This window comes from Myotis nattereri (genome assembly GCF_964212035.1).
Source record: "Myotis nattereri genome assembly, chromosome: 18".
In the NCBI taxonomy this organism is placed as follows: domain Eukaryota; kingdom Metazoa; phylum Chordata; class Mammalia; order Chiroptera; family Vespertilionidae; genus Myotis; species Myotis nattereri.
Genome location: NC_138093.1, coordinates 28,460,218 through 28,479,658, shown reverse-complemented (window position 1 = coordinate 28,479,658; position 19,441 = coordinate 28,460,218).

Genomic DNA, 19,441 nt, shown 5'->3' with positions numbered 1-19,441 from the left:
GATTTAAACTACAATATCTTCTGTTGGGTCCAAATATTTCAGCCAAAATGTGATTATCACAACTTGGGGTGCAGACATCCCTGAAAGATGAGAGTGGAGAATGGATCGCGTAAGACGATCTGGTGATCCAGGGTTGACTTCGAGTCTGATAGCCTCGTAGAGTGGCCCATCCCTCCTGCGTTACTCACTGTGTGTCCCTCCCCAAACCACAGGGCTGGTCACAGAGATGACCGAGAGCAACCCCACCTGGGGTTGGTAAATGCTGTAACTAAAAGTCTGAGTTTTGAATGGGCAGATAGGATTTATTGAGTGCCTTAACTATGTTTTCATATTCTCGCGCTCTTTGATACCCAGAGAATAAACTAACAGCAGATGTTTGGGATGGGGGTGAGAGAAAGTGCCTCTAATTTTCCTAGCCTCACAAACTTTCACTTTTGTACTTGGCTTCACCTTTGCTAGAGTAGAACCAGCATTGAGACAGTATGTGTTATATAATCTCACATCAAACCTTCGTGTTTATCATTAAAAATATGGCAACATCATTGCGGTTATACACAGTTACCAAGGAAACCAGTTTATCATAATTAGCTATTTATTCCGTCGTCTTTCTTTCTCACTCCCTTCCACCTGAGCTTTCTTCGGCTGAAAGGTGTGATAAGCTGTTATCAGCCTGGGCTCAGTGGCTAATGAGGGTCCTAATGTTGACTCATAGAATTTCACTGTTCTTTCCCATAACTGTGCTTTAGTGCATTGTCTGTACTTATTACAAACAGACACAGCGATGGAACAATTGGTTTATTCTATGTGTTTTAAATAGTCACAATAGCTGTACTCAGGGCAGTGGCATATCAAAACCCAACAGATGGGAGATAGAAACTTTGGGTCTATAACAGACTTGTGGCTCTTTTCTTGCGTTAGGAAATGGTTTTAAAAGGAATTGCTTCCTGGATGGAGCTGCCCAGTCCTGCAGGACCTTTCTTAGGTTTGTTGTTCATTACAATAGAGGCCATTAGCTGGTATTTCTACTCCACACGGATGTCCTAGAGCAGGGGTTGGCAAACGTTTTCTGTACAGGACCATGCAGTAAACATTTCAGGTTTTGCAGGTCTCGTGTCTTTTAGCAGGAAAACAGCCATGGACAATAGGTAATGAATAGGTGAGGCTGTGTTCCAATAAAACTTTATTTACATAAATAGGCAAGGGGCCGTATTTGGCTCACTGATTGTAGTTTGCTGACACTGGTCTAGAGCCTCAGTCCCCAGTGCAGGGAATGAACTTCCAGCTGGGTCTCTTAGAGTGAGAACAACACCTGGGTGAGCCACCAGGAGCCAATGTGCTCCTACTCCGCCGTCCTCTGGCATGTCTTTCCTGCTTGTCCATCTCTCATCGAGAGGGGAGGTTTCTCATAGCGACCTCCTCCCCACAGAGGGGTGGACTAGGGATCAGTAATCTGGGGTGCGTGCTGACTTAGATACTTAATTGGATGACAACTTCTCATCTGTAATCCATTCTACCTGCCCTAAAGAGCTGTAAGAGTCCACAGAAACAATGAGTGGTCAGCTCCAAACCGTACAGCCTTATAAGGTGAGACTGTTAAGACTTTGCTTTAAAGCAGAGGTCACAGATATGATGGGAATGACCCTTCAGGTTTTACTCCAACTGTCATTTTTGAACCTCGAGCCCAACTTGCACTGCACTTCCGGGAAACTGTCCAGCCCTAGTTTTAATCCCCCTAACAGCTGAGTTCAAGACCTTCCAAGATAGCCTGCTCCATCTAGAGATACTTCTGGTTGTCAGAAATGTCTTGTTGATATTGAGCACAAATCTGTCTTTCTAGATCTTCCACCCCCTCAATTCTGGTTCTGTGCCTTAGCATTTTCCAGAATAAGATTCACCTCTTTTACTTGACAGCTTTTTGAACATTTGAAGGTAGAGGTCATGGTCTCCAAATTAAACATCATGTCAAATCAAACTATATGACATAGTTTTGAAGCTTTTCACCCTTCAGGTTGCTCTCATTTGCACAAGTTCCATTCCTCAGTGATCCTCCTGATTGGTATACCCACAATTTGACATGACATTCCGTGCATGTTCTGACTAGGACAGAGTACAGTACCATTATCATCTCCTTTGTTCTAGATTTAATGCTTCTGTTAATATGGCCTAAAGTCACCTGCGACCACATAACAATGTGGGATTTTGAGTTGAAGTTGACTAAAACCTTTGTCTTTTTCCACATATTTATTAACTCATGGCTACCCCTTCCTGACCAGCACAGTTTGCCTAGATTTCCAATAACATTGTTTTGGGCTGGATTTGGCTCTTTTTAACACAAGGTCAGAGTCCTTTGAATTGTGACTCTATATATTTTTCAATTTGGGTAGTGTGTTTTAATGAATATGCTGACTGGGATGACAACCCTGTCTTCACACAGCCTACCATGGCTCTGCTGCAGATACAGCCTCTAAATCAGTGTTCTTCAGTTTTCACAGGTCTGTGAGACCATAAGGAGCTTATTCTAGAATGCAAATAGAAGCACTGCATCGAGGGAGTCTCAGCTGATCTAAACACCGTGCTTAGTAACAGAGTTGATTTGCAGTTTGCAGATAGGCGGTCGTCTTTAGACCACACTTGGACTAATGTGGCTCTAAATGACACTCTTGGATCTTGATTGGAACCCTAGAAGCTGGTTTAAAGGAGGGTTGATGAGAAGAAAAAAACATCTTCAGAAAGAATAAAAAGGATCACGATGATTAGATGAAAATTATCCTTGAGATTCAGTCTAAGTTAGGGTCCTAATGGAAAACCTCTTCAGCCTGGATTCCAGTGATTATTCCATGCACATTTGTTGATTTCTCAGCCTGTGAGAGGCATTGTGCTAAGCACCGGGGGTCCCAAAATTTAAATAAGATGTGGGCTGAGCCATGGTAGGGGAGCCTTAATGCAAACAAATAACAAATGATGGCATAGGCTGCTGGTGGCCCCCGCCAGCCTTCTCTCCTTTCATCTTCGTAAGATGATTGTTTAGAATCCTGATTTTTGTATTTATTCATCGCAGCAATGTGGTCTCAGGTAAAAGACCACATCTCCCATCACCCCTTGCAGTTATACTTGATCATGTGATTTCCAGCTATGATGGATCCTGAGGGGACCTTAATGATGGGAGTTTCCTGCCACAGGGGTATTGGAGAAGGGATCTGGCTCTGGTGACTTCGGGGAGCTCCCAGCCCTACCTCACTGTGGACTTCTTTTACAAGAGAGAATAAATCGTCGTGTGTTCCAGCTTTTGCTACATGCAGCTGAACCTCATCCTTAGTGACAGAGAGTTAGACACTTGGAAGGTGGTTGAAACAGCATTTAAAGTGCACTATTGACTGAGCGGAGGAGGTGGGAAGACAAATATTTGGAGCTCAGATTTCTGCCAACTGGAAAGCCGGAGTCTAGTTATGCATTGGTAGAGCATTTGATTGCATCGCTCCTGCTCTAACCCGGAAAACAAATCGCACGTTGACTGAGGCTCTTGCTGTAGGGGAAATGGCAGGAACAATCCAGCGTGCTGGTCCGCTGTCTCCTTCTCGCCACTTCCAGCAAAGCCCTGCGAAGGAGAGCTGGCCAGGCAGAGGGCAGATCAGGAAAGACATGCCACTGCGCTTAGGACAGGGGTTCTCAACCTGTGGGTCGCGACCCCTTTGGCGGTCGAACGACCCTTTCACAGGGGTCACCTAAGACCATCTGCATATCAGATATTTACATTACGACTCATAACAGTAGCAACAATACAGTTATGAAGTAGCAACGAAAATGATTTTATGGCTGGGTCACAACATGAGGAACTGTATTTAAAGGGCCAGAAGGTTGAGAACCACTGGCTTAGGAGGTGCGCTCTGCCTTGAGGCCTGCGATCTAAGTTGATTGAGAATCAACTATAATATGACACTTTGCTGGCTCTTCACAGTGGCTACCAAACCAACACCATCTCAGGATATAAGGCTGCTGCCACCACAGTGACGACGAGATGAAGGGTGCTGTCTTCCATGGTGTGCACTGCCTGCATCTGAATGTATTTATGTTAGAGATTGAACGCATGTCTTTAAGCTTCTGAGATTTTGCCTTCTCTGTTTATATAGTGGAACTTAATCTTATTGATACTTTGATAGTCTTGGTGGCTGAATATGGGCGTTTTCTCTTGTCATGCTGAGGACTTAGGTACATTATTGTCCTCTGGGCAGGGCCAGTCCTGACAAGACCATGGTTTAGAGAGGTAAGGAGCGGGCAACCTCAGAGATGCTATAGGCTGGAGGGTATGGGCAAGGCCTGCTATTTCATGTCTTCCTGCACCTCGGCTTGTAAGGTTCCTGGCATCAACCATTACACTTTTATTCCTTTCATTCTGAAGGCCTTTCCAATGTTGAAAGTCTCTTCTTAATGACTTTCAAATACTCAGAGTAGGGACAGACCCAAGAGTCACAAGAATGCCACAGCCCCTGGCAGTTGCCAAAGACCCTGGCCTTGTGGCCCTGAGCTCAGGGAGGGAGACAAAGATGCTGGGAGCAGGAAGGGCATCCCCAGGGATGGAGAGGGTGTCACAGGGAAATGTGGCCACACTCACAAATTCCGCTCAAGGCCAGTGCCGCCTGAGATGGGGGCACTGGGACCTGGTTTTCGGTGGCGCTGCACCCGGGAAGTGGTATTGGATCCATGTAGACAGCTGATCTGGACCTCGTGGGCCTGGATTATTTGTTTGGCTGTCTCCACTGATCAAATTAATGGGATAATTGCCAAATCTCTTCTCAGGTGTGCTCCCCGAGGCAGCTGGTGCGGCCAGCAGGAGGGGTGGGCCTCCAGGGACAAGCCAGATTAGTGACTTAGCACATGCTTGCTACCTGGTCGGCCCAGGGAGCCAGCCATTTAATCAGGGCTGAGAAGGGAGGGCCTGGGGTGCGGGAAGTGGGTGATAGATGGGCCTCAGCTCTCCTGGCTTCATGAAGGTCTAACAGTGATGCAGCTTGCGCTGCCCCAGGCAACCCTCCAGACCAGCAGATAAGATGGTGCCTGATTACCACAGAGTCTTATCTCAAAGCAGTTGTTGTCTGGGGAGGTGAGTTTCTTAAACTCCAGGGCCAAGAAAAGCTTAAAAGAGGCTGTGAGATAGACAGGGAACAAGTCTTTCTCGTATCCCTTCTCGGGATGGCTGGGATCCCCAGCACCAGCACGCTCTGGACCTCAACGGTTTCTCTGATTACTTTGCATGCCTCGTCTCCTCAACCAGGATACGTTTTCTTTAAGAGTGTGGTTTTTAGCACCTCGTAGAGTGTCCAGCACATGATCAGTGCTCAGAGAGCTGTTGGTCTGTCACGTAATGCCGTAAGATTTATTGAGCACTTATTATGTGCTTGTGCACTTTGGGGAGAACAAAGACGGCCAAGATTAATTTATGAGGAGCCCCCCTGGCTTCAGGGGGTGACAGTACAGTGATCATTAGGGGTATAGAGTGCACTGGGCGCCAACACACTCTCACTGAGCCGGGGCCCTGTGAGGGCTGAGGAAACAAGGGAGGTGTTGTTAGCCCCATTCAACAGAGGACGACACTGAGGTTCGGAGAGATAAATGACGTGCTCAAGATGCTGCACCAGCAAGAGCCAGAACTGGATTGAAGCTCAGGTTTGCTGACTCCCCTTGCATCTCTAGACTGGCCCCCTTTTAATGGATTGTATCTTAGTCTTAAGGGGGTGGGGGCAGGGGCATTTGGTACCTGGGTGAGGCAGAGATCTCAAACTTGTGCCCTGTAGCCCCCGGCAGCCTACAGATGGGTTTGTTAGCTTCAGACAACGTTGTTCTTTTAAACCAAACCAATATTTAAAAATCAAGATATTTCAGATAAAGATTCAGATCTCTGGGTTCACTTTTAAAAAATGAGAATCCTGACATAATACTCCTGCATAACTACGGTTTGCTAGTGCCCAGCAGTGGCTGCTTGCCCTGAAGTGGGACACAGCTTACCATTAGCTGTAGCATACTTGATTCCCCCCTCCCCCACCCCTGTCCCCTTTCCCTCCCGCCTGACCTCTTCAGGCCTTTGAATTTGGGAGCCTGGGGTTGAGGGGTCAGAATGCCAAACCCACCCCTAACTCTTATCCCTGAATACTCTTAGCATATTCCAGTAGATAGAGCAGGGGTCCTCAAACTTTTTAAACGGGGCCAGTTCACTGTCCCTCAGAACGTTGGAGGGCCGGACTATAGTTTAAAAAAAAAACAAACTATGAACAAATTCCTATGCACACTGCACATATCTTATTTTGAAGTAAAAAAACAAAACGGGAACAAATACAATATTTGTATTTGCATGTGGCCTGCGGGTCATAGTTTGAGGGCCCCTGAGATAGAGCACTGGGCCGGGGGTCAGAGGTCTTGGGCCGCTGTTCCCTCTGTGATCACTTCCCCCTTCCTCATTGCAGAGTGAACACCGGCTATGGTCTGTGTAGCCCCCGCATTTCTGTGTAATCTGACAGGCAGCAGAGGGAAAGCTGTTCACAAACTGTTGACCAGGAATAAAGGACAGGCAGGTGGCTGTGATGAATGAATAGTTGGGATTTGTGAAGGTGGGTGCTGCAGAGACAGGGGCTGTCTGCCTGCACCCCTACATCCCCTGGGCCAAGGCCTCCAGCCTGCCTTCAGATTGGGTACCGGGAAGTGGATGTCGATAAGTGTCGGCACAGCTTCTGATCACATGACCCAAATGTTGCATCAGACCCACTGAGAAACCACCGGCCAGGTGGGCGGGTGGGTGCAGGAGGCTCCCAGAGGCCTTCGCCCACAGAATCCTTGGTCCGCAGGCTCGTGCACATGGGCCAGCCCTGAGGGCCCGTCCTGGCAAGGAGGAGCGGCTGGGTGTCCGCCCGTCCATGTCCATTCCAGCTCTGTTCCCTTTTGCCCTCACACCATTCCGGTTGGACTCTCTCTCTCTCTCTCTCTCTCTCTCTCTCTCTCTCTCTCTCTCTCTCTCTCGGGAACTTCTGCTTTGTCATTTAAAAGAGTTTGGGAACTTCAGATATAGCTGGGTGTCAAAGCAGTTTATTTGGTCTGTAGGCGTTTTTGTTTTTAAAATTCATGGCATGTTCCTTGCAACATGTTTTATTATATTTTCACCACCTGTTCTACCTTGGGGGTGGTTTTAAAATCTGGGACTATCTATCTATCTGTCCTTTTTTACGTTTCCTTATTTGCCATTTGTATGTGTCTTACACACACACACACACATACACAATGTGAATTTAAATATGGGGAAGGAATATATTATCCCTCTTCCTTTGTGGCTCCATTAGCTTTAAGCTCCAGTTGTAATGTGGAAGGTGTGCATTTCACCAGGCTAATTATGGAGTTTTAAACGATACATTTGTAAAACAGATAAATACTTGGAAAACCCTTTGCCAGTGTGAAGTGCTATTTCTCCGAACATTGAGAGCAAAAAATATATCACAATATTTAATCCTCTGAGGAAAAAAGCCTTTGAAAGCTTTACAAGTTCTTCCCACTGAAGTGGGAATGGGAAGTAATGTGCCTGTTTTTACAGATGGGAGTTAAATGTCTGTAAGAGTAGCTGGAGGACCAGTGGCGAAGGTCGCGGGGTGGGGGAGTGTCCATCCTCAAACTTACAACATCCATGTAATTATTTGCAGTATTTCTCGATGCCAGTAGGACAAGGGACCACGATGTATTTGTAGCACTATATCCCATTTCCTTTCTCTAAAAATACAAGGACCATACATTCAGTTTTAATGATGGTCTCATTTGAGCCCCTGGATCCCACTGTGCCTGAAGCCTGGACTTTTTAAGTTATGTGAGCCAAGAAATTATCTTTGGGCTTGTTCCACTTGAAACGAAAGAAAAAAAAAATCGAAAAACCAAAAAAACAACCTATGCAAATCAGTTAAACTTTGACCATATTATGACATTCAAATGTGAGATATTTATTATCCCCGCCTCCCTTTTTTAAATACTAGGTGAAAAAAAACAACCATATATCTATGTGGAATATCCTATTGCTTATAAAACCAGGTCACCAGTTATCTAAGACTCAAATGAAATCAAGCTTCTTTTAGGAGAAATAAAAAAAAAAGTGGTGTACTGTATTTTCCATAATATCATTGGAAAATATTTATTAGGGTCCCTGACATGGTGCCCTTTTGCTGAGATTTTTCCAGAAGGATTTTGTTTGTGGCATTGAGATAGTGACTCTCTCTTTGTTACCATGGAAACAAAAGCTCCCATGGGCAGTCAGGAGCCCTCCATATCCTCTGTGGGCCCTCTCTTCCTGTTGCACTGGGACTTGATCTGTAGACCCACATGACTGGTCAGACAGGGAACAAGTAGCGCAAAGTGCACAAATTCCATAATTTATGCAAGTGGAATTTGCAGAGTAATGTCCTGGAACTAATATGAGGCTAGGATCTTGTAATGGATAAGAACATGAACTTTGGTGTCATAGAAACCTAACTTGAGCAAGTTATTTGACCTCTTTAAGCATCAATTTCTTTGCCTATAAACGGAATACTATGATTGGTAGTATATGCTCAATAATTGGCAGCTATTCCTATTATTTCCTGCAAGTCTGACCAAATAAATCTGGGATCCACTGCATGCTAAAATCTTATCTTGAGATTCATAATATTTATTAGCATATTAAAGACTTAGAGGAGTCCACCAGTAAAGCAGACTGATTGCCTTTATTTATCCAAGTGTTTTCAAACCGAACTAAGGCATAAAATACTTCTCTGCTGTTTTCCTGCAGAACTGGGATCCCATGGAACACACTTCGAGAAACCCCAGGGGTGAGTAACCTATAATAATTGGGGGGGGGGGGATTCATTAGGCGACCACTAGGGGGTGTGCCAGCCAAGTTTTCTGCTTCTCAGTCAGAAAAGAGGGTTTGCTTTGGGCTTCCAAAGAGGAGAGCTTGTGAAGGCTCTGCTGGGGAGGAAGGAGAGACCAAAATGGCAGTGGTTTATGAAAACAACGGGAGAGAAGCAGTCATACCATGTGGAAAGAGGGCAGAAGTTTCCTGCCCTTCCTTTCTGGTAAGACGTGCAAATGGCTGGCCTTTGGAAAATGGATCAGTAGAGACCCCAGAGCAGACAAAATGGGAGGCGTGACTTGGAGGCCAGGCCAAGGCAGGGGTGAGGACAGTGAAGGTCGCCCCCAGCAGAGCACCCAAGGCCTCCAGGAGGGGGCGTGTCAAGAGACTAACATTTTCCAGGATATTGGGTTCTGTGTCTAACAGGAAGGTTTTTTATATGTAGATATACACACATATGTAATCCATAGAATACACACACACACACACACACACACACATATATAATCTTAAGATAGATTATATATATAATCTTAAGATTAGACATAGCATATATATTTAATACATATATATTTTCTGTTAACTATACGTTTTTCCTTAACCCTGTGCAAAGTATGAGTTTATGTGTAAGTGAATTAGAGTGGTGGATTTGAGGGTGAACACTGATGATAAAAATGTTCATAGTGGCAAATCTGGGAAGTTCTGAAAAGCCATCAGACACCCCTCCCCATAGCAGTTGGAGGTATGTGGGGGGATGTCTACGTAATTGGGTACCTGAGGGAGCACATGTTGGTTAGGATTCTTCTGGTTACAAATGACAGACATCTAGTCCCCACGGCTTGGGTGACAAAGGAGGCTTTATTAGGAGGATCGTGGACTCTCCAGGCCTCAGGAGCAATGAGACCCACAGGGACTCACCTGCTGTCAGGACACCCTCCTCCTCTTGTTTCTTCCTCGGTGCGTCGGCCCCTCCAGCTCTGCTCTCTGGGGGTCTGCTGCCGGGGTCTCTGGCCCACAGGGCAGGACACGTGGGCCCACATCTGTAGCTCCGGGTCATACTGTCCTGTTGTTTCTGCTGCTGGAGCGACCGAGTCCCTCAGTTCCAGATCCAGAATTACTGGGGAAGGAGAGGCTTGTCCTGGCTGGGTCAGATGTCCACCTGGACCAGTCAACCGTGGTCAAGAGCCAGCCATCCTGTGCTCATTGGTTCCTCTGTGCAAGAGTGTGTGTGTGTGTGTGTGTGTGTGTGTGTGTGTGTGTGTGAAGTCCCCAGAAAACCTGGAAGTGGGAGGAGAGAAGGAGATACTGACAGACAAAACATTATCTAGTACAGTGTATATTTTCTATATTTACATTACTGAGATGAAACCGTATGTAAATAAATCCTGTTTTGATTCAAACATTCTGTCACCCACATTTCCTTAGTCCTCAAAATCTTGGTAAATAGCATGTTAAATTATTGTATGGTATTCAATTATTTGGATTTACTTAGGCAATTTCCAGTTGTCACATATTTAGATTATTTCCATTAAGATTTTTTTTAGGGGCTATTATTAGTAGTGCTACAGTAGAAGGAAACCTCCTGACTTTATGCAAGGATTAGCTACCTCATTGTGAAGAAAAATAAATAGGATTGGGCCCCACTGTCCCCCTCCCCATTTCACGGGTGATGCAAACTGCTCTGGATCTCACATCCTACTGGGTTTCACGTTTCCTTTCTCCTCTTCCCCCAAGTGAAAAGTGGTGGAGGGAGTTGAGGGTTGCACAGTGTGGAGGTGAGAGGGCAGGAACACGGCTTTGCTGGTCCTTGGGGCCTCAGGTCTGCCTTGTCCCTGCCTGCTATCCTCTGGAAGCAGGTCCAGGTAAAGTGACTCATTTGTGAATAAACCCTTGCACTTGTCACCCAAGAGGTCAACGGTGCCCAAGTCAGGCATCTCAGGAATGAGGCTGCACTCCGATGGGGCTGGGCTGGTCGGTGCAGGAGAATCAGGAAGGCGGGCAGGCGGGGCACCTGAGCGAAGGTTGGCTCCTCGGTCTCTGTGGAATTCACAGCCACCCTGGTCTGGGGAGCAAACAAGAGTCACCCAACCGTTAACCTGCCACATTCTCCCCTGGGAAGGGCAATCTCAGAATGGTTGTGGTTTTAACATCCCGTGGTTTTTCCCAAGTTGGAGTTAAACATTTGCTCGGGTTGAACTGTGGCTTTAGAGGCCCTTTGTGGAATAATGAGATGTCCTGGTCCTTGGATGCTTTCTTGTGGGGAGCAGAGGATGCCTGAGTGTGGTACCCTTAGCTGGAGAGTTCAGACTATTTGAAGAAGCACCATTGAGATGCCACTAGGGAGGGAGGGAAGCTAAAAGTGATGTCCTACTGTGTTGGGCACTTCTGAGGTTGTCAGTGGGGTTAGCCTGGCCAGCCCTCTTGTGCCGATCTGCCTGGCTGTTTAGAGCTGCTCTATTATTTCAGGTGACCGCTGTTTGGGGGGAAGGTTCAGAATGTCCTCTGCCATTGTTTTTCTGCATTTTTAACACTTTCTATTTGTGGAATACTATGATTTTTTTATTAGATATTCTAGTTCCTTCTGTCCTGGGGTGGCTCCAACTGATGTTTTATCACTCCTATTTGTTTTGAATAATAATAAGCACATAATACTACTAAATGCCGTGACTCCAGGAGATGGAACATTTTTCAAGCTAGGGCTGTATTTAATTTTGTTTTTGTTTTAGAAACTGCTGAAATCATTCAGTGCAAAAGGGCCAAGAGACACTGCATTTATGTTTGGGGGAGCAGGGCCCCCCCAATCAGAAATGTAGTATTGGTGCTTCATTTGGGAGGAAGGGAGTCTGATACCTGAACACGAGGCTAACCTCCATAGTGAGGCCAGACCTGTAAGTCTGAGAACAAAACTGGAACGTAAAGGAAAATCCCAATGATTTGGACTTTCTACTATAAGTTAGAATTTAATGACATTGCTCTATACCAGCAGTTCTCAACCTATGGGTCGTGACCCCTTTGGCGGTCGAATGACCCTTTCACAGGGGTCGCCTAGGACCATCCTGCATATCAGATATTTACATTACGATTCATAACAGTAGCAACATCACAGTTATGAAGTAGCAACGACAATAATTTTATGGTTGGGTCACTACATGAGGAACTGTATTTAAAGGGCCAGAAGGTTGAGAACCACTGCTTTATACTTTTATACGACGTAGGGAAGAAGTGTTGGTAAGCAAAGAGCAAATAGGGTACTAGGAACCATGTTTACCTGCTAGACCAGTGGTTCTCAACCTTCCTAATGCCACGACCCTTTAATACAGTTCCTCATGTTGTGGTGACCCCCAATTTCATTGTTACAAATTGAACATAATTAAAGCATAGCGATTCATCACAAAAACAATATGTAATTATATATGTGTTTTCTGATGGTCTTAGGCGACTCCTGTGAAAGGGTCATTCGATCCCCAAAGGGTCGTGACCCACAGGTTGAGAACCGCTGTGCTAGACAATAACTACATTTGCTGCTCCTGTGAGGGAGGGAGGCTCAGCCAGGCTTTCTGTCTGTGAACCCAGGGGCGCTACCTGAGGTTAACTGAGGTGTGCTGTTTCTCACCAATAAAACGTCATTTCCTACAAGACAACCCCACTATGACTCTCTCCGAAGTCAGTGAGGAGCTCTAGTCAGTAAAACAATCACAGGGTTCTCTGTGTTAGTTGGCTTTGTTCAAGGCATTCCAGCAAGTCGCTTAAACTTTTTTTTTTTTAAATATATTTTATTGATTTTTCACAGAGAGGAAGGGAGAGAGATAGAGAGAGTTAGAAACATCGATGAGAGAGAAACATCGATCAGCCGCCTCTTGCACATCCCCCACCGGGGATGTGCCCGCAACCCAGGTACATGCCCTTGACCGGAATCGAACCCGGGACCTCTCAGTCCGCAGGCCGACGCTCTATCCACTGAGCCAAACCAGTTTCGGCCGCTTAAACTTTTTAGTCTCGGTTTCCTCATTGATAAAGTAGGGATAATAATGGGCCCTCCTCATGGGACTGTTGGGAGGATTAATTGAGATAATTAATGTAAATTGGTTGAACAGTGACTGGCATAAAGTGATCAATCAACGCCATTTATTTACTTACTTAGGTGACTGTAGGCACATAGCGTTGTCTGCTGCTTTGTGTGGGTGTTCTGCCTGGACCAGTATAACCATGAGCTGTGTTCTCTGAGCAGGCGGCCATGAGAGTGGGGAAAGTTCGGAGGCATGTTGAAAAAGGAAAGGGGAAACTGACATTTATGGCCCCCCAGCCATGTAGCATGTACTGTCCCACCATTATTTTACAAATCAGAAGTTAATTCTGAATACTGCATGAATGAATGCTCATAAAGTACAGAGTGTTTTGTCTCCTTTAGAGACCAAGGGAAGCGCCTCTTGCCAAGCAGGGGCAACATGTGCATAAGAGAGCCAGGCTCCATCCAACCCACTCACCTCCCACGTGCACGCACAGACCACCTGCCGTGTGCACTCTGGAGAAAGCGTGTCCTTGTGAATGATCATGTTAGCGTCTGAGGGAACCAAGTGATCCCCGGCCAGGCTCCTCCAGACAAGGTGGCCCATCAGGAAAAGGCCGAGGGGAGACAGACCCATCCCGAGTCCTAGGGGAGAAGTGTGGCCATGGCCGATCCCAGGTTCTCAGCAAAGGTTTTGCGGGGGGAGGGTTCCTTTCAATGGCCCTATTGTTGTCTAACTTCAGGAAAGTCCCCTGACCTTTTGAGTCCTACCTTCATTCTCTGTAAAATGGGGACGGTAACATCCGCCTTGCAGGATTGTTAAAGGGTCAGAAATAATACCTCAAAGTACACTCCATGCACAGAGTAGGTATCAGCTGTTATGGAATGAGTTGTGTCCCTCAGTTGCATTTGCTGGTCCTAACCCCTAGCTCCTCAGAATGGGACCTTCTTTGCAAATAGGGTGGTTACAGATGTAATTAGTTAAGAAGAGGCCATATGGGAGTAGGGTGGGCCCCTAGTCCAATATGAATGACGTCCCTATAGAAAGGTTCCCCTGCATTTGTCAAACACAGAGACAAATACCAGCCTGGGGAGAATGCCATGTGAAGATGCAGAGAAATCAGGGCTTGGCTTCTACACACCGGGGAACTCCACAGAGTCCAAGGGAAGCAAACCACCAGATGCCAGGAGAGAGGCCCGAGCAGCTTCTGCCCCGCAGTGCTCAGGAGCCACCACTGACTCCTGGCTCCCTGACTTCTCGCCTCTGGGACTGGGGGACAGTACATTTCTGCTGTGAAAGCCGCCCAGCCTCTGGGATGTGCGGCAGCCTGAGAAAATGAATGCGCCCACCCACAGGGCTCCCAGCATCATCCGCGGTGATCACCGTGGCTCCTCTCTACCCGCCCGCCTTCTGTGCTTCCTCCGAGGCCTCTGCAGGCAACCCGAGCCACCGTTTAGAGGGACACGCAGTGGGGCGGGATGATGGGTGCTGAGACCAGAGAAGTGACGACTCTCCCTTCGTGTCTGAATGTCTTCGCCGCTCAGAGAGCCTAGCCTGGGCAGCGTCTACCCCACCTCCCCGTCCTCCCGTGTCTCTGTGCTCATCTCCCGCACCTCCTCTGCCCACATGCCCGCTTCATGCCCATCTGTGCGGTGCGGTGTTTTTCTGGGTCCCAGCAAGGCTCCTGGGTCCGCCCAATAGGGTGGCTGGCTTGGCAGAGGGCTCACAGAGGATTGTCATGACAACACCCTGCGCTTGGAAAGTGCGTCTCTAAAGTGCTCTCTTAGCTCTTGGCTCTCGGGAGCATCCCACAGGGCAGGGAGGTACCTGGACCAAACTGGGCTTCTGGGAAGGTTGGAAGGGGCATGGCAAGCGCGAATCACTAGAGTGAGGAGCGGGAAGCAAGATGGTGGTGTTCTGATCCCTTTAAAATTCGGTGAGCCCAGGGAATCAGAACCAGGTCTGGTCAGGCGTGGGAGTGGTCCTGGCGCACAGGGTCTCTTTCTCTTTCCTCCTTTGCTCCCTGTCTTCTATGCATTGCTTTCCTCTCCTCCTATCTGGGTGATTCTGGGGCCAACCTTCTGTTGCACCCCCCGAGTCGTCCCATGAATCTGGTCTGGTTCCCAGCGTGTGATTTAGGGGGTGCTGCGTGCCCTGAACCAGAAGAGGGGGGTGACGGGAGGGGAGGAAAAAAACGGTATGATCTGCTGAAACGCATCTTAAGAGCAAACCTATGCACATGACGGAAGGTATCAGCTGGGTCCTGCCTACAGTTATGTCAAACAAAGTGTGCTGCGAAATGCCAACTCCCCCTTTGTGCTGTGACACCGCGAGCTGCCAAAAGATATTAAAAAGCTTGCATGAACTAGGTGATGGCAGCTGTAACTATCTAAGTTATTGCCTGGCAGCTGCAGCGCTGCCTCACTGCTGCTGGCCGCCTTTACGGCTGCTTCTCCATTTGTTTGCCCTTTCTCTAGCAACCAGAGCGCAGAGCCCGCGGTGGGCGCACGACCGCCCCGGCCCCCTCGCGGCTGCAGGACAGGAGGCTTGCAGCTCCTGGCCGTGCAGACACCCTGGTGCAATTCCTAGGAGAAGTTGTGTTTCTCTTGGCCCGGCCCCAAGCCTGGTGTTGTATCGGTCAGCTCGACTCCAAGGAACCTTGGACCAGTGGATGGCACAGAGAGAGGCGAGCACGCACGCCCAGGCGCACACACCAAATGCAGCTTTTTGTGTTTGTGTGCGTGGCTTTTTTTCCCTTCCCTGTTGGCTCCGGGTGAGCTAGAACAATATCGCCAGCTCCAAGCCCTGCCAGTCCTACATCTGCTCCCTAAAACCTCCAGCAAATAAGAATACGGTGGGGTTGTTTAACCAACACTTACAATACACACACTTTGCAGCCTCTCTCCCCCTGGGTTGCCCAGGCTCAGAGATCTGGATGCTCGTGGCAAAGGGTTGAGAGATAAGGAGCTAATGATCCCTGTGGGCACCTGTCTCCGAAGCCTCCTTCTCTGGCATGTTGAGCGGTGGCATAAAATACATTTCATTGTCATGGGCTTCGGGGAAGGTGTCTGTACCGAGCCGGTTTTTTTGTATTCTTCTGTTGAGTTTGGTCTTTTCAGCTGTCTGTTAAATAATTCATACGGCTCATGAAAGTAATATTTCTGGGATGTAGGGGGTTCCATTTTTCCAATTCCCTTTCATTCTATCTTTTTTTTTTTTTAAGTGGTTGTGGGGAGAACTTGGCAGGCGAGGCCTGAGTGGTATAATAAAACCTTCTGTCTTTTTTTCTCACCTCTGCAGCTCGGGCTGGGAGGGCAGGAGGGGTTGCTGACCTTCAGTAGGCCAAGAGAAGGTCAAGGTTGAGCTTTGAGGTTGGTTTTCATGTCCGAGTTCAGCCGTCAACGGGAACCAAAGGCATCGACCTTTTTCATTGCTGTTAGAGTCATTTTTCTGCTGGGAGGCTCTTTCTTTTCAATATTCTCCCTAATGCTTGCCCAGTGCCTAGTGTGGGGCTTTGGCCCTGGTAGAGAGTCAGCGAGTGTCCAGCAAACTGGACTTAACTGAGGCCATTTGGGAGGAAGGCAGGACTCAGCATTTTTCAACTCTGTTATGGTCCAATCAGTCAAATAACTGGACTGGCCATTTGTTTGTCTTCACCTGTCAGGTTGTTATGGAGGCGTTGTCACTGCAAAAGCAAAGCCTCTTCGTCCTAGCCCCGCAGAGCCCCAAGCCTGGGCTGTGTGCCCCACACCGTGCTGGCCCCATTTCCCGCACTGGGCTGTGGTGGTCTATTCATCTGTAACCCCAAGTGCGCTGAGAGTCTCCAGAGAGCGAGGGCCAAGTCTACTTGGTTCGTGTGGATGGCCGGCATCAAACATAATGTTGGAAGCATAGCAGGTGTTCGCCAAGTGTTTGTTGAATGAGTATGTGAAAAGATATTTTTTGTAGACAAAACAGGTTATTTTGGTGTCACGTACAACCTTCCTGAAAGTCTGAGATGCAGGGAGGTTTCTCAGAGACCTCCCACCCCACTGGAGCCCCCCTTTATCCTGGGTCTCCTCAGGGGGGCTCTTGGGAGTTCCATAGCTGGGTGCTGTGGCCTGCAGGAGGCCCTGCTCTTGAATGTGGACTCTAAGACGAGCTCTGAGTATGTGACCTGGGCAAGGACTTCATATCCTTATCGGTAAATTCTTATCTGCACCTCAGAGAATCATTGGGCAGTTATGGACTGAATGCTTGTTTTTCCCCCACATCCATTTGTTGAAGCCCTGACTCTCGGTGTGGCTGTATTTGGAGATGGAGCCTCCAGGCAGGTCATTAAGGTAAATGAGGGCCTAAGGGTGGGGCCCTGATCTGATAGGATTAGTGTTCTTATAAGAAGAGACAACAGAGCACTCCCTCTCCCTCTTCCTCCCCTTGCTCAGAGGAAAGGCCCTGGGAGGACACTGTGAGCAAGTGGCCACCTGCAAGCCAGGAGGAGGACTCTCACCAGAAACGCAGTCGGCTGAAACGTCGGTGTTGGACTTCTAGACCCCAGAACTGTGAGAACATAATTATGTTGTTCAAGTCACCCAGTCTATGGGATTTCGTTATGGCAGTCTGAGCAGAGGTTAAATGATATAAGAATAGCATTAGCACAGAGTATGGCACCCAGGAAGGAACCTAGTCAAGGTTAGGCGTTTTTCTCTAGTGCTTGTGGTCTAGGCGTCAGGGCACATGGCTGGGAGAGGGAGAAGAGGAAAGAGCCGAGGAACCTCCATGTCTGGGAAAGGCTGGGGTGTTTTCAGATGAATCTTACAGGGCTTGTGGAGGAGGTGGGATTTTAGTGGGTCTGAGTGATGGTTAAGGAGTCTTTGGAGGGTGGAGGCGAAGTGAAGCCTCTTTGACCTGAGGTACAGACAGAGGAAGGCATGGGGAAGGGAGGGGACTGCCACTTAGACCTGGGCTCTGCACGTCACGTGTCACCTTGCTCAGCTCTCCACTGCCCTGTCTCCCCTGCAGGTACCCTTCTCCCTAATCCCCATCTACAGACTAGGAAGTAAGGGCAGTAAGAAGAGCTGGCATTTACTGCCACTGGGAGGTGTCAAGGCACGTGTCCACCCTCAGTCCTCTCAGCAATCCCATGAGGTGCCTTGTGACATCAGCCCATTTTACAGACGGGGCCAGTAAGGCAGAGCTTTGTGAAGTGACCTGCTGGGGTCACATGGTTAGTGGTGCTGGTGCAGGGATTCAAACTCCGCAGGCAATGCCTGAGCCTGTGCACTAAGTCACATGCTTTACCTGCTGGGTGGTGCGGTATACCTCCTGGGGGCTAAGTAACAGGTCCAGGTCCCTCATTGGCAGGACTTGGATTTGAACCAGGTTCTACCTGGAATTCAAACCTTTCCACTATGTTGCATCGCCCTGGAGGCAGGACTGTGATCCCTCAGTAGTGGGGTCTGCTCCAGCAGCAGCAGCAGCAATATGAACACTGGACCAGAGAGGTGACGAGTGAACTAACAGCGTCTGGGGTCCATGGAGTGGGGCACAGGAAAACAGCTGTGGTGTTTGTGGGACAAGGGGTGGGTTAATTCTCACAACAAGCCTGGGAGGTGGGTCTGTTATCACCCCCATTATATAGATGAGGAAACTGGGGCACAGAGAGGCTAAGAAACTTGCTCCTGGCCACACAGCTGCTAAGTGGTAAAGCCAGGATGTGAACTCAGGCGATCTGGCTTCTGTGCCTGTCCTCGCGGTGGTGCCACACTGCCTTCCACGGAGATTGGGTGATGCTGTCTGATAACTCTGACCTGGTGGAGGACTTCACAGGTGCAGTAGACAGGAGAAGGACTGCATCTCTCCTGACTGGCTGAGGACCTGAGAGAGGGGATGTGTGGGATGCCTGAGCCCTGTGTCAGGGAAGCTGGTGGCACCGTGGGCCTGGGTGCTGCCGAGGGCAGTGCTCTCCTTGGCCCTGTGCTGAACAAACGGCTTTGTACTGAGGACAGCAGAGCTCCCAGGACAGGTGCACTCAGGTGATGCCTCGGGGTTCCCACGGGTCCCCCTCTCGCTTGCTCACACACTGTGGGGCTCTGTCACTGCTCCTGCCCTTGCTAGGCGCCGACCTCTGGGGCTTCCCTAACCCACAGGTTCAGAGCAGAGCTGCCAGGTTTGGGATCCAGCCAGCTCGTCACCAGCCATCTAAACGTGGGCAAGCCATTAATCCCCGGGCCTCGGTGCCCTGGGCTGGGCAGTGTGGACAGTCATTGTGCCCCCTGCAGGTTGGGGGCAGGATGGGATGAATGAAGAACTCAGAGCCATGCTTCCCGCATGGTGCCCACTATTACTCTCCTTGCCACTATGCCTGTCCCAGCAGCTCTGTCTCCATGCCCACGACCACTCATCAGGGTGGCACGTGGGCCTCTGAGGCGCCTCCTCAGCCGGCCTCCTCCTCGCGATGCTCAGGGCCTCTGTGGGGATGTAGCAGGCAGCGGGTAGACTCCCGGGGCCTCCTCCACGGCTCCGGCTCCGCAGAGCTGAGATCTGACCAGCCGAGGGCTCAGTGGGTAATTGTCCTGAGTGCTGGGGGCAGACACTTGGCCTG